Here is a 10,506-nt window from a genome sequence, read left to right on the forward strand (position 1 = left end):
GGGGCCATGTAGAATCTTCATACTGACATATGTCACTCTCCAGGTTGAGACCTTTCCAATGATGTATTTGGTTTAGCTCTATGACAAAGTTTAGATTTTTTTCATTTTTTGGACACAAGCCATGCCAGGTGCAGTTTCAGAGAGCACTTTGAAGGCCCAGTGTATAAAATGAGTTTTGTTTGTTTCTTTGCTTGTTTTTATCTTTTTTACTGTAGATAGTTACTAAAATGAGTCATCCTCAGACAATACAATACTACTAAAAAGTAAACCAATAATAACAATAATGAAATAAGCAAAACTAATAATATAATAATAATTAGATTATTATTAGAATAATAGATAATAAATCTATTTACAGAGTGGAATGGTAGCCTAATAGATAACTTAGATAATATTTATTATTGTTTAGACACTTTATTATTGCTTAGATACTATTTAGCCTATTATTGTATTTACTTTTAGCATGTTCTAATTTTGAGTAATTTCCGAGAAGTTATGATAAAAAAAAATAAAAAATTACAGACTATAGGAGACAACCTCTTCAATGTCTCACGTCAATTAATTAACACTATTTGTCGGCTTTTTATAATGCCTTTTTTTTTTTTTTTTTTTTGCTGCTGTCTCCAGTTGAGAGTGGTGATTTGCTAAATACATTCTACAATAATAATTAGATTAACATTTGGTCTATAATATTGTTGGCTATATTACATAATTTAATTTAAAAAAAACGGAAGAATAAAAGAAATAAACACCGAAATAACATTGGAAGTGGTTCAGCCGCAGTCCCGCTGGCTGGCTCACACTGAGATTACATTTGTTTTTTATTACTAACAAAATGTTTTATATTGACCGTATGAATGGTTTCGTTTTCAAATAAATATTTGGAAACGAAAATATGCTTTGGTGTACTTTTACAGAGTTTTGCAATATGTATATAGCCTACCTGTATCAAAATGTATAATTTTCAGCAGCCGTTTGTGTGACAGCTGCCACGGTCGGAGGTATAACCAGCGGGGCAGCCGCTGGTTCTGTGGCGCTGGTGGAGTGGAGGGTGGCCGGGTTGCCAGGGGCAGACGGCTCCATGTGATGGTGTTTCCTCTCTGGTTCTTCCATGCTCAGCCTTATTTTTATCTTCTTATTTATTTATTTATTACTGGCGTCTGGATTCAGTTACGGCAGACGGATGGCAATCTGAAATGGAATGAAGCCCACAGACGGCAGACAGCAGCTACAAAACAGTAGTGGAACGTGCCTTATCCGCCCACAGCACAATGCTCTTAAAGCCCTATGCTATCAAAAGCTGGCAAAATACATTTATTTTATTTTATGGCCTTGACATTAACCTGTCATATTGTTGAGTTATCAAGGACACTTGCGTGTTTTGTGTGTATACAGGAATGTTAAAGATATCATTGAGGAAAACGAGGTTGACGTGACGTGATTGAATCAGGGAATCCGTGTGTCCACCATGACAGAGGATCCTAATTGACTTTACATTGGCATTGTTTCCGTGATACCGGCACGTAATTTCAACCCATTACGTGCTGCCACCACGGAATGCGGTGTTAAGAGGTCGTGGTCATTTCACGTATTTCTGTGAGATCAGGTTGATCTTAATATGTTAAGATGTGACAATTTGATAAAATAGTATAAAATTATCATGAACACATGCACTCTGATGTGACACCTCTAACACTTACACCTAGTATCCAGTGTCCTGGTTTCCATATCGGGAATAAGATGCAGTCTTTTGAGGCTGCATCAACCTGCATCATTGCCATGACAACAACAGCTTGTAGTTTCATCATTAAGACACTTAAAACACCTAACCTTAGTCACAGATGATGTCACTATGTACAGGCTCAACACAATAAAATTATAGGTACAACAGATGGATCACTTAGGGAAAGTAAAAACTTACTGGCAGTGAGAGAATAGGTATCATAGTGAAGGGCTGTTTCCACGTGGAAATGACATAGCCATTCACAGCAAAAACATCCTTTCCCTGTAAAGCAGGGTATACAAAATACATATAGATACCCATGTAACTTGGCCTTCATTCTTACCTGGAGGTCCGTCACACTGCTTCCAGCACTTGTGTGGAGCATGTGTTTCATGCTACCACAATCTTCATTGCACAATTGAAAACGACCTGTAAGAGAAGCACAATTAGATGAATGGCAGCATAATACAAGTAGCAACAGCCTACCTTCGTTACAAAATGCATTAATCTCCATACTTAGTATGGGGATGGAAGTGGTCGTGCTCCCAGAGGCAGCCGATGGTGTGGGGATGGAAGTGGTCGTGCTCCCAGAGGCAGCTGATGGTGTTGGGATGGGGGCAGCCGATGGTGTGGGGATGGAAGTGGTCGTGCTCCCAGAGGCAGCCGATGGTGTGGGGATGGAAGCAGTCCAAGTTGTGGTTGTGGCTGCTGTTGCTGTTGACAGGCAAGGGAAACAACTAAGATCATGACTTGTCAACACCAGTATGCATTTACCTATTCAATACTGTACTAACTGGATTGAAAATACCTAAAGCCACAATATACTGTGCAACTACATACCTGCAACTGTTTGCCCATTTGAGTTCAACTGTATTTCCAGTCCACTCCCCAATGTTTTCTTCATGTCATCAATCCTTTTTGCATTGCCTCGATTGTTGTAATGGTGCAAAATGTTCCTCATTAGAAATATATGGGATGAGGGGGTCATCATATTTAAAAAATGATTATTCTTCCTCATGCCACCGAAGAGCTGCTCAGCACACTGACTATTGACCCAGCCACATAACTCAGGAACAAGTTCTATTTTCCGCAACACATCCTTTTTGTCTTTTGTGTTTGCCTCATGGAAGCGGTCGTAAAGAGCATAATGTTCTGAAGATCCTGTCAGAGGGTGGCCACCTTCATCTGGCACTGGCTTCTTTGTCGCTAGCCATGGCAAGCTGACTTTCGCATGACCTGCAGAGGGCAATCTGATATTCTCCTCAGTAGCATCCATCAGTCTACCCTCGTGAGGACTGAACGGCAAGGACTGTGGTTCCCTAATGTTTGTATGCGTTGCCAGGCCCCTTGCAAAGTCATACAAAGTCACATTGGGGAAGTGTTTCATCGATAGCAGCAAATCTGCGAAGTCTCAAGGGCTCTTAGCCCTCAGGTTAAACTTCACACCATATACAACAGCGCAGGGGCATGTGACAACAGCCCATCCACCTTTTGAACGAAAGTTATTATCATTAGGAGTACATATTCAAAGTAAAAACTAATTAATTACTGATGGAAACATTTGTGAATATGAATCAACTCACCAGAGGCCCCCCAGACCTTTGAAAACACTTTGTCGTATGTTGAGCGGTCCTGCATTTCTTTTCTCAACCTCATAACTAGGTCCATCCTAGAGCCCTTGGAGTCTATGCCACATTCCTTGCAAAGACTACGCACAGCTTCCATCTAAGATGTTTAATAGCAGATATTATGGTCCTGATGGATTCAACAATGAGCTAACCTATGAAAAAACAAGTAATGTTACAGTGTAAATACCTTAAATTTAAGAATCTCATCAGTGAGTCTTTCCTCTGTAATCAAGAACTCTGCTGCTTCATTTGGGTGACGTGGTTGGTTGATTTTGTTGTATTCAGTGTTTAAGACCACATCTGAGCCTCTTGTGTGTGGACCATGGTGCCCAATTATGGTAACTGGGTCGTACCACAAAAGGGTTCTGCCTGTTACCTGCAGGCCTATTGCCTGCAGCCTGCAGCCATTTCAGAAAATGTAACAAGTGTTACTGCATGACCATGAAACCTAACCTCACTCTCAAGAGCTGTATTTCAATAATGTGAATTGCGGCAGTGAATAAAAGGGGAAAAGAAAAAACACTCAGGGTGTCAATACCTGTAACATAAGATTAAATTAACACAAATCAAATTATCCTTATGTCTTTAAGGGGTAAATTAAGCTTCAAATTAACTATATGTACATAGGTAAAATATGAACTAAAGAAAATGTTACCTCTTACCAGATCTGCCACCTCATGTTAAGGAAAGGAGAGAGTAAAAATGGGGTGCTGTATTTAAAGAGTGTAGGTGTGTTAATTCAAAAAATCTAAGGGTGACAGAGGGTGAACCAACCAACCAACCAACCAACCAGTGAGAAAGAAAGAAAACAGGAAGTGATGCGGGGTAAAGGGAAGTGGATAAGCAGAAAAATCTTCACTGCATCTATACTTACTTGGCACCAGTCCACGACTGACCATTTCCAGTGACACGGACTCCCAGAACTCATCAACATTTACTTTTCCATCATAATCGGGGGGAGATTGCTCAATGCTGCTTACTAGAAATAAAAACCAGGACAACAAATTCCAAGTGTAGATATGCTTCATTTACGTCTTGTGGAAATAAAGTCTACAGATGTTAATACAATTGTGTAAAGACTACTTTTAGGCAAACAGTGTCAATATAAATTAGGGTTAAACCATTTTGAAAAATGCAGTATGATTTGCAAGATAGAATATGTCTGGTACATCTTCTCATAAACAAACTTCAATGAAATGTATGAAATGAAAATAAGGATGATGATGTGAAGTGTTTGCTTACCAGGCATACTGAACACTCCTTTCTTATGGAGATCCATGACAACTGTGACGGGATGGTAACCACATGTCACACACGAATAGGTATATGTGTGATCTGTCATGGCTTCATAATGGAGGTATGCATTCAAAATCCTCTGTTTGGACGGGAAGGATTTTCCACAGGTCTTCTCCAGCACGTCTACCATGCTTCCAATGGACTGGTGGGTCTATAAGAAGTAATTTCAAATGTACAACAGATTAGTCTTTTTACTAGTTTGTTTAGGTTTTGGAAAGAATTGAAACTTTGCGGAAATGTTTCTACCTGGAGAGTGTTTTGAAGGAATACACAAAGATGCAATGACAGAATAGTATGGTCATCAAAGTTATGCACTCCATCACTCCACTCCTGGTAGCGGTAGACCATACCACAGGTAGAGCAATGTTTGCAGTACGTTGATATTCCTGGAAAGAAAAACAAAACAAACAACAAGCATAAACAATGGCAGGTTGATCTGTCAGCTGTTGACAATTTCAATGATACGTTTGCTGCATGCCCTGGACAACATTTAATATTAATATTCATTACTTTAAATGTTTCAGGCTGTTTCAGCAAATTTGTAAAACATTTTTCACAACAACTCTCATATGCACCTATTTATGCTGTTTCTAACATCACACAGGGATATATAAGCCACAACTGACAAATATGCAATGGGTTACGAAAAACAAGGAAGAGAAAAAAATACCTTCTATTGTGTCCGTCACAGTCACAATTTTGGCTTTTGAGGTGATGAGCTGTGGTTTGCCAAGTGGTGTCTGGCCTGCGCACTCTGTGCAGATGGTCTCAGTTGGGATTAAGTGCTGTGGAAACTCCCTTTTTGACTGTAGTAGTTCAGGAGGGAGATTAGCAGGAATTTTCTTCCGGAAGAGGTATCTGACCATTTGGGACAGCACTGGATCCTCTGTTGGGTATTGCGCTCCTTCCTGTACCAGTTCCTCCACATCCTCTGCAGCATTTTGACAGGATTCAATGGCTTCACCATCGATACCATGGATACTTTTAAAAAGGTCTGGGGCCATCTGAAACAGATGCCACTTGGCAATGCATTTATGAATGCATGACTGTCTGGGCTTGGCACATGGGTAGCACCATTCAACCCTATTGCTGTCATATGATTCCATCACACGACCTATTCTGCTATAGTAGGAAATGTGCGGCTCATATACAGAAATGAATCTTTTGGTGCGCGGTCCACCAACATCAACCAGACATGACAGAGGCACTCCCTTATTTTTTGGTTCTGCTTGTCGTTGCTGGCATGTTTGTTTTTTTGCGTCACCAAACCACTTTTCCTGCACCATTTGGTTCAAAATGTCTTCCTCAAGTGCAGTGGTGTCAGTACTGGCAGGTGGGCAATATGTGAGCGACTGCAGGTGATGACACTCAAACGCCATAAGGTTGCTTCTTTTCGCAAATTCGGCATTGGCCTAGCACAAGTCCATTTCACACATAACCTGTTGGTTTGTGCCAGCTATTTTTTTAATGACATGGATTGGAGTGCTTGGTCCTGTGAATGTTTTTTTCACTGCAAAAATACCTTTTTGTTGGTCAATACACTGGCAACTTAGATGGCATTCAGCAGTGATATCTTTTGTCCCAGTGTGTTTCCTCTTAAGATGCAACCTTAAATTGCATCTATTAAGTGTAAGGCCACAGTGTACACACTGGATTTTATGCTGCTGTGGTCTACGCACATGAATTTGTGGCTGGGATGCTTGCTGTGTGGCAATAGGGACTGATTCGGGGGCTGTTACGGGGCTCTGAGCAATGGGGGCTGTTACAGAGCTCTGAGCAACGGGGGCTGTTACGGGGCTCTGAGCAACGGGAGCTGTTACGGGGCTCTGAGCAACAAGGGCTGTTTCCGGGCTCTTGGGAACAGACATTGCTCGTACAGTACAGGTCTTTAAGTGAGTTTCTCCTTATGATGGTTTTGTCACAGTTGAGGCAGTGGAAATGAGAAACGGCTCTGCATTTGAGGCTGCATTTGCAGATACGGTATTCTGCAAGACAAAATATTTATTACATTAGAGCTATTATAGGGGTACTACACTTTAATCAATTAATTAAACATGTTGCACTCGTTATGAATTGGGGGCACCACCTTCGCTAGAAGGAAAATTACTGTAGCGGATTAATAACTCTGTGGATCAGTTATCAATTTGTCCGTACACTTATCAATTATGAATCAGTCTCATTACCTGGGTTATGAATTCTACCATACAGTGATCTTAGAGTTTCTGCTCAGAAATGATATCCACAGACAACGACTTTAGCGATAAATGAAAATCTATTTAAGATTACAAATCAACAAATGAGTAATAAGACAAAATCAAACAGGATGTATGAGTATTAGGGCAAATCATTCAATCGTGATTTACTTTGGCGATAGTGAGAGAGTATGTGTTTATAGATACTGATGGGTATGCAGAGATATTTGATCGTAATCACTTATCTAAGAAAACTGAATTAAAATCAACACAGCTAAGCCTCCTATTTGACATCAACTCTTATCACAACACTGTGCAGCGGCAGCTGAAGGAAGTTTTGCCTACTTCTGTGCAGAGACTTGTAATATAATATGTATAATATAATATGTTACAGTAAATTCAGACCATACCTCCATGGTGGACTGCTCCATCCAAGTGATTTCTGAGATGGTAAAGAATTTTATGAGTAAGTGGCGTCCGGAAAGGACAACAGGGACAATCATACAATTCTGCTGCCGGAAAAACAGGCTCTTCAGTGGCCAGGAAATGGGTGGGATGCTGTGGACATATCCACAAAAAAAGAACAACTGACCATTAGATTCAAGATACACAAGGCCTATTAGCAAAGAAATGAATACCAAACAAAATTCATTGCACTGACAATAAAGCTTCTTAATTAATTAATTTCCATGTAAGATAACTTTTTTGTTACGTTACATAACTTAGCGTCACTTTCGATATATACATACGCAATGAAAATGCCACACACACACACACACACACACACACACACACACTAGAGCTTAGATTCTCTGCCCGAACCCGATCCCGGCCCAAACCGGGTCGGGCCGGGACCCCACCCCTCTGACGGGCCCAGGCCGGCCCGGTCAGATATGAGAGAGAGGAACAGACGAGTGGAGTCGATGTTTAACCGGCACGGAGAGAGCAGGCGAAATGTGCTGCCTGTGTGGACAGTAAAGCGCGGCACTAACGCGCTCGGTGTGTCCTTAGCGTTACTTATGACAGCCAACTTATTGAAAAATGTCGGGTTTAAATCGGGCTTGGGCCCATAATTACAGTTATTGGACGGGCCGGGCCGGTCCCGGACATAACGGGCTGGGTCGGGCTGAATTTTTTGGGAAAAAACACTGTAGAATGGTCATACTTTGTGCTTTCTTCTTCAAATTTGAAACAAGTGTGCACTGATAGTGTGCCTTCAGCCTCACACTGTCATTTATCTCCACAGATGAAGCCACAGACAACATTTTTTTTATTTAAGGCGAACCAACATCTTCAATTTTTTACTGACTTCAAAGGCCCATTACTCTGTCTCTGTATCACCTAGGATGTTCACAAGAAACTGCAGGGAGTTTTCTTTCTGGCAAGACCTCATGCATGCATGTAGTGCATGGGAGTTCACAAACCAGTGGGTGACATCACAGTAGCTATGTCCATTATTTTTACAGTCTACAGTCTACACTTACCAGGCTGGCAGCCTGGTAGGTAAGTCACAATGATCTGAAAAGGTTATATGACAGGTCAGGTCACATGACTTCCATCCTGGCGGTGGCCGCCCTTAGCAGAGCTGTGCAGCCTCTTGTGTGAGAAAGCATGAAGTGTTTTAGAGCACACTTATTTTTAAGTTTAACGAGCACACACTGAATGCAGACACTGTATTGAATATGAGCTGTGTCTGTGACCTTCTCTGTAATGACTGGTCATTTGTGTGACAAGCCACATCACAAATATCTGATGTGAGATGACCTGTGAATCTATGTCTGTTGACACAGACAAGATGAGCTTCAATGATGAGAAAGTTTCAGCGACAGGGAATGTAAAAGCAGGAGTGTGCAGTCAGGCTCTGTGAAAATCAAATACGACTTAAAGTTTAAAGACATACTGACAGCTCCAAGAGGCTCCACTGCCATTACCATACCCTCTACAGAACAAACAAACTAAGCATTTTACTGTTCACAGAGCCTGAGGGTGGCACAAAATGGGAGTAATGGGGTCATCATAATCAGTTGGGTTTATCCTCTTGAAAGCAGTTAACTTCAGTTGTATCATGAAAAACATTGTGTGAAAGGTTGACATGTTTTCAAGTGGGTGGCACTGGAAGGAAGCCAATGGAGTGTTCAAATGGAAGGTGATCATCCTCTCTAAAACGGAAATGTAACAATTAAATTTAAGGGCCATCACACCATCACATTTTCATAGTCCATGAGGAAGTTTAGGTTTAACCCTGGTGTTTGGAGATAGTCCATCAAAACATTAATTATAGCAAACTGTATAGCACTCTGGCATTTACTCAGTAAGATACCTGGTCATATGAAAAATTAATTTCATCCTGATTGCTGTTTCAGTCATTTTTAAGTTAGGCGAACTGACCCTTACAGCACCAAAGCAGTATTTCACTATGTACTCTAGTTCAAAGTGTGACCTCACAGAGCTGTAACCACACCCAACAGCGACATCCCAGTGTTCTGAAATACATCTCATTCCAGCAGTATTTGCTTATAGTATGTAGACTGTGTGTAACTGGAACTTTTTCTCCACATTTCATATTTTACAGCAACATGTGAGATGAAACTTAAAATTTCCAGGTGTAAAGAAACCGTTACTTCATACCTGAGCAGTTGTGAAATTTTGCCTTTCTTAGCAGTTTTGATCATAATTAAAGGGCAACTTTGGTATTTTTCAACCTGGACTCTATTTCCTCATGTTTTTGTGTCTACTTGATTGATGGAAACAACATGTTTTTAAACTGGTCCTGTATTGAGCAAGACTGCTGCAGACGGCAGCGGTGAAACAGGCTGCAATGTAGTCACTTGGGGCAATTGTGCACCGTCAGTTTGCATCTACTAAGAGTGCTTGCGTTGGTCACTAACAGGCTCACCATACTATTCTATCTGTCTGATAACATTATGGAAAGGATAACGGCAGAGACAGACCTTTTTTTTTTAAAGAGTAAGATCCTTTTTGATTAACCAGGAACAGCCTCGAAATTGCTATTGTTAAACCAACCCGACTCCATTTAAAAATGTAAATGTGCTGCATTCAAAATCGAGAGAAGCAAAAATAAAACTCACAAAAGCCATCTTGTGTTTCCTTTCTACTGTTTCAAAATCACCAACTCTGGTTTGGTTGAAATAAACCCTTGAGTTAGGTGTGTAAATATGCTGGCTCTATACATGCTAAAATTGCTGTTTACTTAACTGGAGTCTGGTGGGTTTAGCGATAATGATTTTGGGGTTTTGGGGGTTTCTGGTTAAACAAACAGCATCTCACTCTCTTACAAACAGGTGAATCTCTGTATCACTCTACATTTTTTTTCAGAATTTTGTCAGACACTCAGAAAAACAATTTGAGCCTGTCAGTGGCAAAAAAAGAAGTTTTATTGGACTTAAATTGACGGTGCTCAATTGCCCCCCGGTGGTGACACTGTAGCCTGTTTTGCGGCTGCTGTGTCAATACTGGACTGTTGACAAAAACTGGTGTTCCCACTAGTTTCTTTGACACAAAAATGTGGGAAAATAGGATCCAGGTTAAGAAGTACCAAAGTTATCCTTTACGTGTGGTTTGGTCAGTACAGAAAAAACTACAGCAGAAGCGAGTAAGCGATCTTTCATTCATTAAATAGTGAGGTCACACATGACATGTCATAAGT

General features: G+C 40.7%; 1 long non-coding RNA gene across 1 annotated transcript; it reads right to left on the reverse strand.

The window, feature by feature from the left end:
* Positions 1–2,048: 2,048 nt before the first annotated feature.
* LOC117269464 (uncharacterized) lies at positions 2,049–3,444 on the reverse strand. Its single transcript, XR_013491680.1, has 4 exons — positions 3,307–3,444; positions 2,564–3,211; positions 2,240–2,437; positions 2,049–2,152 (listed from the first exon to the last, which is right to left on the reverse strand). It is a non-coding gene; the product is annotated as an uncharacterized LOC117269464 (long non-coding RNA).
* Positions 3,445–10,506: the final 7,062 nt, after the last annotated feature.

This window comes from Epinephelus lanceolatus, chromosome 5 (assembly GCF_041903045.1).
Source record: "Epinephelus lanceolatus isolate andai-2023 chromosome 5, ASM4190304v1, whole genome shotgun sequence".
Lineage (NCBI taxonomy): Eukaryota > Metazoa > Chordata > Actinopteri > Perciformes > Serranidae > Epinephelus > Epinephelus lanceolatus.